The sequence below is a fragment of the Phoca vitulina genome, unplaced genomic scaffold (genome assembly GCF_004348235.1).
Source record: "Phoca vitulina isolate PV1807 unplaced genomic scaffold, GSC_HSeal_1.0 scaffold25, whole genome shotgun sequence".
Classification (NCBI taxonomy): domain Eukaryota; kingdom Metazoa; phylum Chordata; class Mammalia; order Carnivora; family Phocidae; genus Phoca; species Phoca vitulina.
The window spans coordinates 44,588,867-44,602,586 of NW_022589728.1; the positions used below are offsets into that span (position 1 = coordinate 44,588,867).

Here is a 13,720-nt window from a genome sequence, read left to right on the forward strand (position 1 = left end):
AAAACAGACACATAGATCAATGCAACAGAATAGAAAACCCAGAAATGGACCCTCAACTCTATGGTCAACTAATCTTCGACAAAGCAGGAAAGAATATCCAATGCAAAAAGGACAGTCTCTTCAAAATTGGTGGTGGGAAAATTGGACAGCCACATGCAGAAGAATGAAACTGGACTTTTCTTATACCATACACAAAAATAGACTCGAAATGGATGAGAGACCTAAACTGAGATAAGAATCCATCAAAACCCAGAGGAAAACAAGGGCAGCAACCTCTGTGACCTCGGCCGCAGCAACTTCTTGCTAGACCCGTCTCCAAAGGAAAGGGAAACAAAAGCAAAAATGAACTACTGGGACTTCATCAAGATAAAAAGTGTTTGCACAACAAAGGAAACAGTCGACAAAACCAAAAAACAACTAACAGAATGGGAGAAGATATTTGCAAATGACATTTCAGATAAAGGGCTAGTATCCAAAATCTATAAAAAACTTATCAAACTCAACACCCAAAGAACAAAAAATCCAATCAAGAAATGGGTAGAAGACATGAACAGACATATCTCAAAAAAAGACATACAAATGGCCAACAGACACATGAAAAAATGCTCCACATCACTTGGCATCAGGGAAATACAAATCAAAACCACAATGAAATACCACTGCACACTAGTCAGAATGGCTAAAATTAACCACTCAGGAAACGACAGATGTTGGTGAGGATGTGGAGAAAGGGGAACCCTCTTACACTGTTGGTGGGAACACAAGCTGGGGCTGCCACTCTGGAAAACAGAATGGAAACGCCTGAGAAAGTTGAAAATAGAATTACCTTACCATCCAGTAAGTGCACTGCTAGGATTTACCCCAAAGACAGATATAGTGATCCGAAGGGGCACCTGCACCTCAATGTTTACAGAAGCAATGTCCACAATAGCCAAACGATGGAAAGAGCCAAGATGTCCATCGACAGATGAATGGATAAAGATGTGGTACGTGTGTGTATATATATATATATATATATATATATATACACACACACACACACACATTTCATTTTTTTGATGGCTGAGTAGTATTCCATCATATATACTCATATATATAATATGATGGAATACTACTCAGCCATCAAAAAAATGAAATCTTGCCATTTGCAATGATGTGGATGGGACTAGAGGGTATTATGCTAAGCGAAATAAGTCAGTCAGAGAAAGACAATTATTATATGATCTCACTCATATGTGGAATTTAAGAAACAAAACACAGGATCATAGGGGAAGAGAGGAAAAAATAAAACAAGATGAAATCAGAGAGGGAGAACCATAAGAGACTCTTAATCATAGGAAACAAACTGAGGGTTGCTGGAGGGGAGGGGAGTGAGGGGATGGGGTAAGTGGGTGATGGACATTAAGGAGGGCACATGATGTAATGAGCACTGAGTATAAGACTGATGAATCACTGACCTCTACCTCTGAAACTAATAATACATTATATGTTAATTAATTGAATTTAAATAAAAAATAAAAAATTTTTGGGGGCGCCTAGGTGGCTCAGTCGTTAAGCATCTGCCTTCGGCTCAGGTCATAATCCCAGGGTCCTGGGATCGAGCTCCGCATCAAGCTCCCTGCTCGGTGGGGAGCCTGCTTCTCCCTCTCCCACTCCCCCCGGCTTGTGTTCCCTCTCTCACCGTGTCTCTCTCTCTGTCAATTAAATAAATAAAATCGTTTAAAAAAAATTTTTTTTTAAAAAGAAAGTATGATAAACTCAGTTAAAAAAAATCTTGAACTTTAAATTAATTGAATTGGACATTTAATTTAATCATTTGTCAAGTTCAGATCTATTCACCTGAAAGGAATCTTTTCACCCAGATTTCTTTTAGAGAAGTATAAAAGCAAAAATCCCCAAATAATGTTTTATAAAGAGTAATTTATTATTTTAGTCTGTAAAATTCAGTGAACAGTCTTACCCTCCACCCTGTGACTTCTGCTATTGCCAATACCACTATAAGAATTGTCAAGTAGAAAGCAGAAATGATCAGAATTTAACTTCTTAGTTATCACATTACTGTCACATTTATTTGTAATTAAGCATTTTATGCTAATCCTGAATTCATAGCTTGCTGTGATTAGCATACAAATGTAAGCCAATAATACATTCATAATTCTCTTTAAAGGCTTAAGTTAAACTGTCCATAAACTAATGAGTAATTTTTTAAAAATCATGCAATTTCAGTTGCCACAAACTTTTCTACAACTCATGCATTGCTGGAATAGAAATGATTCTTTTGTATTAGAGGAATTGTGAAGATCTGAAATAACCAAATGGTTAGTTAACATACAAAATCCTATAAAATAAAAAATAATAGGATGTTTACTTTAAAATTGAAGCTATTGTTTAATATTTAAAATTATGTGAAAGATAAATATGAAGAATTTCAAAAGAAATATATATATATATATCATTCCAATTAATAGACAGATTGTGAAATTGGATTAAAAAGGCAAGATCCAACTACATGCTATCTACAAAAAACTCACCTTAAATATAAAGACACACAGAGATTAAATAAAAGGCTGGAAAAATACATACCATGTGAAACTAATCAAAACAAAGCTGTATTGATATCAGTCAAAGAAGACTATGGAAAAATTAATGTCAGCAGAGATAAAGAGGGATATTTCATAATGATAAAAGGGTCAATTTACCAGAAGACATAACAACCCTACACATGTAAGAACCCTGAAACACAGCTTATAAAAACATGGAACAAAAACTGAAAGAATTGAAAGGAGAAAAGGACAAATCCAAAATAATCATTGGCGATTTCAACACTCCTCTCTCAATAATTGATACAGTAAGTTTACAAAAAATCAGTAAGGATATAGAAGACAAACAATACTATCAACCAATTTAAGTTTTTTATTTCATATCTTTTATTTCTAGTTTCTTTATTTATACAATTTTTTTCAATAATTTCCATTGCTCTGGTAAATTCTCCTAACTCTTCACAGGTGTTGTTCACCTTTCACCAGGTACTTTTAACATAGTAATCATTGTAACTTCAGAGTCCCTGTATCTGGATCATCTCTGGTTCTGGTTTGGTAGACTATTTCATCTTCTGACAAAGAATCATTTTCCTTGCTTTCGGAGGTACTGTATCATTTTCACTTGAATTCCAGACATCCCACCCCACCCCCCCAACACACATGCAAACACTGATACAGAATTACGTAGTCTAAGTGGCTCTGGGGGAACAAAAAAGGCACATATATGATACAGGAATTGTGTCCTAATATATAAAGAATTCTTATCAATGGGTAAGACAAAAATCCAAAAATAAAAATGGTGAAAAATATGAGCATTCACAAAAAATATACAAATGGCTAATAAGCACATTGTGTCATGAGGGAAATAAAAAATAAAACTACAATAAGATACCACCACCCACAAAAATGGCTAAAATTAAAAAGACAATACCAAGTATTGGTAAGGAGGTAGAACAAGAGAATCTCTCATACACTGATATTGGAAAAGTTAAATAGTCACCTTAAAAAAAAACAGATTAGCAGTTCTTCTAAACTTACAAGCACACACTTATACAATTCTACTTCTAGGTATTTACCTGAGAAAAATAAGAACAAATGTCCACCAAAGACCTGTACACAAATATTCATAGCAGCCTTATTCAAAACAACCAAAAACTGGAAAAAAAAATCCAAATATCCATCAACTAGTGGATGAATAAACAAACTGCGGTAAATCCATACACTAGAATACTGAAAGGGTTCTATTCAAAGCCCCCTACCCTGCCAAGCTTACAGACAAAACTCACAAGTGTCTGTACTTGGTCCTAAACGCTCTGTTTTTCCAGGTCATGGTGCCCCTCATTCTCAGGAAATAGACCACAACCACAAAACATACTCTTCTCTAGCTGGACCACAACCCACATCCCAGACAAACCACGAACAGAGCCCCCAAGAAACCTGTCACCTCATGCTCTACCTGGCCAAGAGATGACCACCTCTTCACACACCCTCCCCCATCGGCACAGCTACAACCCTCTCACATCCTTAAAACTCCTTAAAAGGCCCAGCCTAATAGAAACTTGGGGACATCTCTCATGATGTCTGGCCTCTCTCCCTTTGAGAGTGAATGAACTCTGTCCTGCTTGTTGCTCTGTGTTTTGTGCAATTCTTTGCCGCCCACATCACTGGCCACCCTAACAAATATTCTGCAATAAAACCTAACTACTACATTCAAGATCCTAAACAAATCTCAAAATGATTATTGTTGAGCCCCCCCCCAAAAAAAGAGTTAATTTTATTCTATGTAAATTACATCTCAATAACAATTACCAAAAAAAAAAAAAAAAAGTATCTAAATGTAGTTGTAAGGAGGGATGCCTGGGTGGCTCAGTTGGTTAAGTGTCTGCCTTAGGCTCAGGCCATGATCCCAGGGTCCTGGGATCAAGTCCTGCATAGGGCTCCTTGATCAGCAGGGAACCCTCTCCCTCTGCCTGCCGTTCTCCCTGCATGTACTCTCTCTCTGACAAATAAATAAATAAAATCTTTAAAACTAAAAAAATTTTAAAATTAAATAAATAAATAAATGTAGTTGTAAGGAAATTATTTGTGATTACAGTAAGAGCAATTTAGTGGCATGGTAAAGGCAGAAGCCAACCTGCAGTGGTATGAGACAACAGAATCAAGTGAAGAGGTAGAAACAACAATTATGGATCACCCTCCACTTGAAGTTTCTGGAAAGGATAAGTGACTGGAGACATGAGTTTGAGAAAGAAGATAAAGCCAAACAAGCAAAAACCCATTGGAAATGCTTGAGTAAGTATAAATGCTATTTTGAATGAATTGGGAAAATAAGGGAAAATTGAAAATACAAGTGACAAGAAGAGCTAAATACTAAAGCATGTCCTTGAAAAGGGTGGAAGGAATGAGATCCAAAGCACATGTGGATGGGAATGACTTAACCTCAAAGGGTTGGGGACACCTCTCTCATTATAATAGGAGGAAAGGATGGGCAGACTTAAACAGTAGATTAATGGTTATGGGAGCTCTTATATATTGACTTCTATTTGCTTTAGGAAGTCAGAGGGATATTCATCTGAGTGAGGAAGTTAAAATCTGAGATTTGAGAATATAGGACTATATTTGAAACAGCCAGAGTGGAGAACAAACACAAAACAAAACAAAACACCTCATAAAGTTTAAAAGGATTACTAGATAGCATTGCAGGCCTTGTTGAGGCCTAGTGAAAGAACCATCTTTGAGGTTTCGTATTTTCTTCAGCACTGCTCCGAAGTCTTAAAGTGTGTAAGGAAAAAAAGCACACAGTGGAATCTGGCATTTTGCCAGACACATGCTACAGAAGAACAATGAGACAAAGGAATTAAAGATATTGGCGAAAGAATGGCTAAGACATGGATGTGGTAAGAAAGAAAGAAAAATAGGAAGGGGCTAATGAGCAGGGGGAAAGAGCAAAGTAGGTACTATGAACCAAAGACTATGTACATATCCCTACCAGAAAGAGTCAGTCTCTTAAATTTTCAAAAATATTCACTACTATGCCTCAGAAAGCAAAGGTGCTTCATGTCCTTCATGGCTAAGTAAGCACAAGCAACTCACAATGAGCCATGTACATGATATAGTGAGGGAGACAGCCTTATACTAACAAATCTCTTTAATACTAAACCAAAAGGTAATCTAACCACTATATACTTCTTCAGAAGTTACAAAAGTTTTCTCCAAAGCAGGCTCATAATCTGGCTCACTTTAAACAAACAAGTCATAGGTCCTCCAAGCGAATCCAGTAAACACTAAGAATTTTCTATTACTTCACAGGTCTTATTTTCTCAACATGTTGAACAACGGAAATGTTACTAATGTAACTGAGGCAAAAAGATGGTCTCTAGGGTGTCTGTCAAGTGAAAACACATGATTTCTTTTGGTAAACAATTCCTGTTTTATGTCATTTGTCTTTATTTCCTCTTTCCCTTTCTGCTGTTTTAAATGAAAACTAATCATTTCAATTATGGTTTAATTTTAAATAATTTTTATATTGTCGGCTTTGAAAACCCTTACAGCTAAAAAAAACCTCATAATTAAAAGCCAATTTAAAATACATATATACATACACACACACACATTTTCCTATTTTATTGCCTTGGCAAACACAATACAATGAGCATAATTTCATCTATACTTGACATACTGCTGTTTTTAACACCCTGGAATTTCATCATAACTTTATGTTTTTAACCAGAGGTCCAAAAAATTCTTAACTAGTGCCTTTAGAGCATACACTCTCCCAGGTGCTAGGGAATTCCGTGAAGGACAAGTAATGCACAAGATATTTCTCTTATGGAACTGGATAGATAGGGCTTATTACATACTTAAGCAGACATACCACAGAACTGTCTTATTAAAACAAGTAAGTGGCAGTCATTTCTGGGCGGCATGGGACAGAGTGGTCAATGGCCTGCAGAGCAACATGCCTAAGCTTTATTGTGACTGCTGTGGCACATACCTCACCCATGACTCTCCATCTATGAGAAAGACACACCGCAGTGGCAGGAAACACAAAGATAACGTGAAAGACTATTGTCAGAAATGGATGGAAGAGCAGACTCAGAGCCTGATCGACAAAACAACCCCCACATTTCAACAAGGAAAAATACCTCTGCTCCTCCTCCTGCAGGGGCAATGAGCCCGCCTCCCCCCAGCCTCCCAGGTCCTCTTCGCCCTGGTATGATGCCAGCACCCAATATGGGAGGCCCTCCTCCTCCTGGGATGATGCCAGTGGGACCTGCTCCTGGAATGAGGTCGTCTATAGGAGGCCACATGCCAATGATGCCTGGGCTCCCAATGATGAGACCTCCTGCCTAATCCATGATGCCCACTCGGCCAGGAATGAATCGACCACACAGATAAGGCGATATGGGAACCTCTTTATATCCATTTTATATTACTTGTTCTACTTCACCAGGAGACTATGGTGCTGAGACTCTGGGTGTTTTCGAACAACATGACAAGGAAAACTTGCTCCCCCTTCCTATCAAAGAGAGAACAGGTTTTGCAGGGGAATAATGACCCAAAAAAATCAATTTTCCTTTGTACTGTGAAATGTGAAAATAAAACTGTCAACTGTTTTAGTTAAAAAACAAACAAGTAAGTGGCTAATACTGTCTTTTCCTTTCCTGTCATTTGACCTTCTATCTCATAAAGCAGGAGAGAACAATCTATTATACTGCCATTGCTAATACATGAGGAAAAGCAGTCTTCTCCCACATTGTTTTCAGATATTAGAATTTTTTTTTTTTTTAGCTACAACCAACTTCTCCAGTAATTCAGTATTTAAATGCCCACTTCAACCTTACCCTCATCCACAAGCTTGTTTATCTCACTTTTGTATTTCCTGTTCAGTGTAAGAATTTCTGTTAATATTTTTTCCAAGGTCCCAATATAAAGTTTTCTACACCTTCAATGGGAGGGTGGAGGAATCATTCTATATTGACTAATCTCAGTTTTCTCCAAATTCTCCTCGATATTTTATCATTCAAGAATAAGTTACAATTGGGGCGCCTGGGTGGCTCAGTCGTTAAGCGTCTGCCTTCGGCTCAGGTCATGATCCCAGGGTCCTGGGATCGAGCCCCGCATCGGGCTCCCTGCTCCGCGGGAAGCCTGCTTCTCCCTCTCCCACTCCCCCTGCTTGTGTTCCCTCTCTCACTGTGTCTCTCTCTCTGTCAAATAAATAAAATCTTTAAAAAATAATAATAATAAGTTACAATTAAAATTACACCTCAAATAAGGATATTATGGTGATATATTGTTTAATATTCTTATCTTTTAGAGATGCATACTGAAATAGTTAAGAAGGCTATGGGGGCGCCTGGGTGGCTCAGTTGGTTAAGCGTCCGACTCCTGATTTCGGCTCAAGTCATGATCTCAGGGTCATGGGACTGAGCCCCATTTGGGGCTCTGTGCTCAGTGCAGATCATGCTTGTCCCTCTCCCGCTGCTCCTCCCCAACACCTGCTTGCATGCTAATAAATAAATAAATAAAATCTTAAAAAAAAAAAAGAATGCTATGATAGGATATCTGGGATTACTTCAAAATATTAAAGGGTGGGGGATGTGTATGGAAATATAAATTATGTAAGACTGGCCAGATGTATTAAATTGTTCAAATTGGGTGATGGGTACACAGAGGTTTATTCTCTCTTCTTTACAAAACTGCTTCAAGTTTTCCATAATAAAAAAAAAAAATTTAAGAGTAAATGGTAGGAATTAAATGAACTGCAACTGGTCTAGGAAAGAAAAAATGTATATTCATTGTAAATTATAACAAAATACAGAAGTAAATTAAATGCCTAAACATATATTATAGAACATCTATTCATGAGATTATCAAGTAGCCACTAAAAATCATCCTGTAGAAAATTCACTGACATAAAACAAGTGAATATATTGCTAAAAGAAAAAAAGGGCAGGTTACAAAATAATGTGCACAGAATTAAATCATTCTCATGTTTTCTTTTAAGCATCGGTGTATTTGCATATGTACATGCACACAAACACACTGGCACCAAACTACTAGTAGACTTTGTTTTGTTCACTGCTATATCCCCAGCACCAAAAACTGTGCCCAGGACATAAGAGGAATTCAAATATTTGTTGCATGTAAATATTTTAGGATTCCAAGCACCAAGGTTTGATCTGAGGGGTGACTCTATCTTATGCTTTTGTTCCATAAGGTTTCTAAAATAAACATTCATTTTTTTATATAATTGGGGGAAATTTTTAAAAATTGTATCTTATAAGAAAATTAAAATTTTTCTGCATGACTCAATAATTGTTTCATGAAATGCATTTTATAAAATCATTTTATACACTGAAAAGAAAGGCCTCTTTATAGGCTGAATTAATAAACTGACCAAGGCAATCAGAACTAGTAAAATCAGTATCTGTTAATCAGTCTTATTCTTGTGAGTGAATTTTGCAACTGCTTAGGAAATACTATCTTTACAAAAACTAAACTTTCTTTTTTTTTTTTTTCCTTAAGATTTATTTATTTATTGGGATGCCTGGGTGGCTCAGTGGGTTGGGCATCTGTCTTCAGCTCAGGTCATGATCCCAAGGTCCTGGAATCGAGTCCCACATCAGGCTCCCTGCTCAGCAGGCGGCCTGCTTCTCCCTCTGCCTGCCACTCTCCATTTGTGCTCACTCTCTCTCCTCTCTGTCAAATAAATAAATAAAATCTTTTAAAAAAATTTATTTATTTGACAGAGAGAGAGAGATAGCACAAGAGGGAGGGGAAAATGGGGAGGGAGAAAGAATCTCAAGCAGATTCAGTACTCAGTGTGGAGCCTGACGTGGGGCTCAACCTCACAACCCTGAGATCACGACCTGAGCTGAAAGCAAGAGTTGGTCAGTCGCTTAACCAATTGAGTGACCCAGGCATCCCCAAAAACTAATATTTTTTAAAATGCATCTTCAACATGGGTACAAAAACTGACCAAACTGTATTTAAAAATTCATCCATTTATATTCATTTAATATACACTTACTGAATTTGTAGACATTAAGCTACATGCTGGGGTAATGCAAAGAAAGTTAAAATACAGCCCTTGACAACCCCAAACTCCTAATAAAGTAGGAAAGACAAATACATAAGAGCTAAACGAAATGTAATAATAAAGGTTGTTAAATTTATTAGGGCTTTTATTGGCCTTGTGCTGGGCACTTAATAAGCATTTTCTCATTTAATCTCTGTAACAACCTTTTTGGTAGCTACTAAAATATTCTCAGTTTTTAAGTAAGGAAACTAAGGGTTAAGTGACTTCCCCAGCCGCCTGGTCAATAAATGGCAAAACAAAATCAAAACCAAGGTCTGTCCAAGACATGGTATGGAGCCTTCTCACTGTTAGGAAGCTAACAGATACCAAAGCACACTCATTAATTTCCATCTATTACTACATCAAGTATCATACATCAGTCTCATATTTAAGGGGGATATTCTTTTGTAAGTGTTCCTAAGAATTTCTCATCTTCGAATCAATTAGTTATTTCTACTCTGAAATGTACTATTATAGACACTAAACTACGACCTCCTAGAACAGGACTTAGCAGCTGCTTTGTTTCTCCCAAAGCTATACTATGCACTCAAGAGATTAAACAGATAAACTTTTAGCTTGCTGTATGCTTCTTAAATTCAAATCACCATACCATATTATAGGAGATGATATATGGTCTAGGCAAATAGCAATTTAAATTATGTTTTAGGAAATGTGGTATGGGGGAGCCAAAGAAATGAAGTTCTGAACTACATTATGGTGATTATGGTAATGGTGGAATACTGCAAACTGTGTAAGATAAACATACTCTTCCTCCAGAGATTTCTTCCCAATCTTCTAAATGTCCTACAAGCCAAATTCCACAATGGAGAAGAGAACTAAACAACTGTAAAACTAGGGCATGGTTTTGTCTCTTGCAACCCAGAAATGTGGTCACAAGGATCTGGGCTTAAAAAGTTAACAGTCGAAATGACAGGAAAGAACAAATTCAAGAGAAATTCTGAAAGAACCATCATTTCTAACTGCATACAAGATAAAAAGATGGAAGAGGACCTAACTGATCCTCTCAATCCCCTAATTTCCATAACCTCCATTCTAGCCAGTGGGCTATTCCTTGAACGTCCTGAATTTTCACATCATACGTTTTTCAAAAATCACATAATCACTGTACTATAAAGAGCAGATATTGTATAGTTATTTGTACATGATGCAAGATATATAGGTAATATTTCTATATGTCCATTCTCTCTTACCTGATCTTGTCAGTTAACCACTTCTTTAAAGATACACTCAAAAAAGTCTTCTCTGGGACATCTGAGATAACCTTCTGTCCCCTACCACCATCCCTACCCACCTACCCACCCAAACACAAAGAACTAATCCCGTTGTCAACTATCGTCCCATAGCACTTAGCACACTGAGTCATTATTCCTTTCATTATTTATTTATTGTATGAGCTTATCACTACAGCTAAAATGGGAATTCCATGAAGATATGGATCATGTCTCATCTAGCCTCATATCTGCAGAATCTCACACACTACTGTTTAGTAAACTTTTCTTTAATAAATAAACGAATAAACAAATGAAAAAAAATTTTCTAACTACTAGAGACCTTATGGAACTTCAAAATTCCAGTCACTCACACAGTGCCCTTAAGGAGAAAAACCTATCTTCCTGTATAAGTTGTTATGGTTCATCACATGCTATTTCAAATTAAATCAGCTTTACCATCCCGGTAATAAAAAGTAAATATAGCTAGAAGTTGATCCAGAGGCCAAAAGCATCCATACAAGGGCTGAAATGGCCAACAGGGATGTTCCAGATTTCATGGTTGCAAAATGGCCCAATTAACCTTAGGTTTCAGAAAGTGTAAACGCTATGTGAACAAAGATGACAAAGGTCATGGGAGCTCATGTCATTTTTCCAAGTGACTCTAAGCTGCTACTTCCTTTATTAATGGAGCCAATTCCACAAGCCAGGATTAGAGACACTGAAGCTCATATGGAACAAGCAGCTGACTAGGCACCTTCCCATGCTACCCCATGCACATTTCCTGAGTTATCCTTGCACTAAAATTCTATTACTGAAGATAATCTGTGTATCTCTCTTCCTTTTGGTCTTAGAGGACATAAGGAACAGAGTAACTAACACAGGAAACCAAGCAGAAGGAAGACACACACACCAAATGCAAACTGGCAAAAGAGTGACATCACTAATCAGTAGAGAGGTTAGATGGAAGACAGGAATTCTGTTTTGAACATATTGCTTTTGAGGAGACAGCAAAGTAGTCAAATGTTATTTAGTAGATTGAAAATACTGAATAAGACTGAACACAAAAGACTGATTCTCAAAAGTATGTATTTATGGGTCATTTCAATCAAAGTTGAAGCCGTAAGAGTGGATAAACTCACCAAGGAAATAACTACATAAAAAGAGGAGGAAGATAGGACACAGAAAATGCAAGGTCAGTCTCAATTATGAATTGGAAAGAAGAGCACATAAAACAGAGAAACAGAAGCAATAGAAAAATCAGAAGGCCAGAGAAAAAGAAAACTTTAAGAAACAGAGATAGAGGGGCGCCTGGGTGGCTCAGTCTGTTAAGCGTCTGTCTTCGGCTCAGGTCATGAACCTAGAGTCCCCGGATCAAGCAGAGTCTGGGCTCCCTGCTCAGTGAGGAGTCTGCTTCTGCCTCCCCTCCCCATCCCCCACTCCTGCTCTCTCCCTCACTCTCTCAAATAAATAAGATCTTAAAAAAAAAAAAACAGAAACAGATATAAGAGGGATAAGAACAGAAAAAAGGTTTCTGATCTCCACAAGCAATGTCTAAAAACCTGTTACCTTAAAGCAGTTTCGTTAGATAGACAAGGCCTGAGCATGTTTCAACAGAATGAAGCCTTACAAATAGAGATTTTAAAGATTCTAGAATCGGGGAACAAAAATGTGACTATAGGAATAAAGTTATAAAAGTATAAGAAGGGACATGTTCAAAGGTTACATGAAAGTTAGAAAGAGAGGAAATTGCCTTCTACAATACAAGCAAAAATTATGTAGGAACTATAATCAAATGAAATTAAGATGAACTACTATAAGGTAGTTCTTCTGTCTGCCAGTCATAGAATTTCAACCTTCTCTACAAAGTAGATGAAGTCTTCTGTGTAATATTACGTGAAAATATAAGGGTTAAGACAAAAAAAGAAAGTGCAAATTTAGGGGACTGGAGCTCTGAACCTAGGCAGGAGTTAACAGCTTTTTCTGAAAGTCTGTTAACACCAAACTAGCTCCATGCAAGAAACAGGCCAGTCATAAAAGACTTAAGGTAAGAAAAAAAAAAAAAAACGAAAGGACTATATTTAATCCTCTTCCTTTCCTTTCTCTGTTTCCAGCTTTGGAGCAGCAGTTTACAAGTTTGTAGACAGGTTGTAACTTCTGCTAAGGACGTCTCTTCAGCTTTGAAGAGAATGAATGAAAGACACTTCAGAAGAAGGCACAGCCAGCTGTTTATAATGGACTAAAAGTTTACTTTGTTTTGTTTTTTAGTTGCGGTAAAATATACATAACAGAGAATTTATTATTTTAACTATTTTTTAACTATTTTTAACTATTTATTTTATTTAACTATTTTTAAACTTTTTTAACCATTAATTTTTTTATTTTATAACTTTTTTAACTATTTTTTAACTACTTACTATTTTATTTTTTATTTACTATTTTAACTATGTTTTTAAAGATTTTATTTAGTTACTTATTTGAGAGAGAGAGAGTGTACGAGTGGGGGGACTGGAGAGGGAAAGCGAGAATCTCAAGCTGACTCCACGGTAGGCGAGCGCAGCCTCGATCTCACGACACTGAGATCATGACCTGAGTTGAAACCAAGAGTCAGACGCTTAACCGCCTGAGCCACCCAGGCACCCCTCACTATTTTAATTATTTTTAAGTGTACACTTAAGTGGTATTAAGTACATTCATACTGTTATGCAACCATCACCACTATCCATCTCCAGGAGTTTTCATTATCCCAAACTAAAATTCTTAATCCATTCAACAACTTGACATTTTCCCCTGCCCTTGTCCCACTAACCACCATTCTACTTTCTGTCTTGATGAACTTGGCTACTCTAGGTACCTCATGTAAGTGGAAT

General features: G+C 37.0%; 1 protein-coding gene and 1 pseudogene across 1 annotated transcript in view; one reads left to right on the forward strand and one right to left on the reverse strand.

The window, feature by feature from the left end:
- STK3 (serine/threonine kinase 3) overlaps positions 1-13,720 on the reverse strand; it is a 271,067-nt gene that overhangs the window by 240,868 nt on the left and 16,479 nt on the right. The gene's annotated exons all lie outside the window — the stretch shown is intronic.
- On the forward strand, positions 6,446-7,111 carry LOC116642918 (annotated as a pseudogene).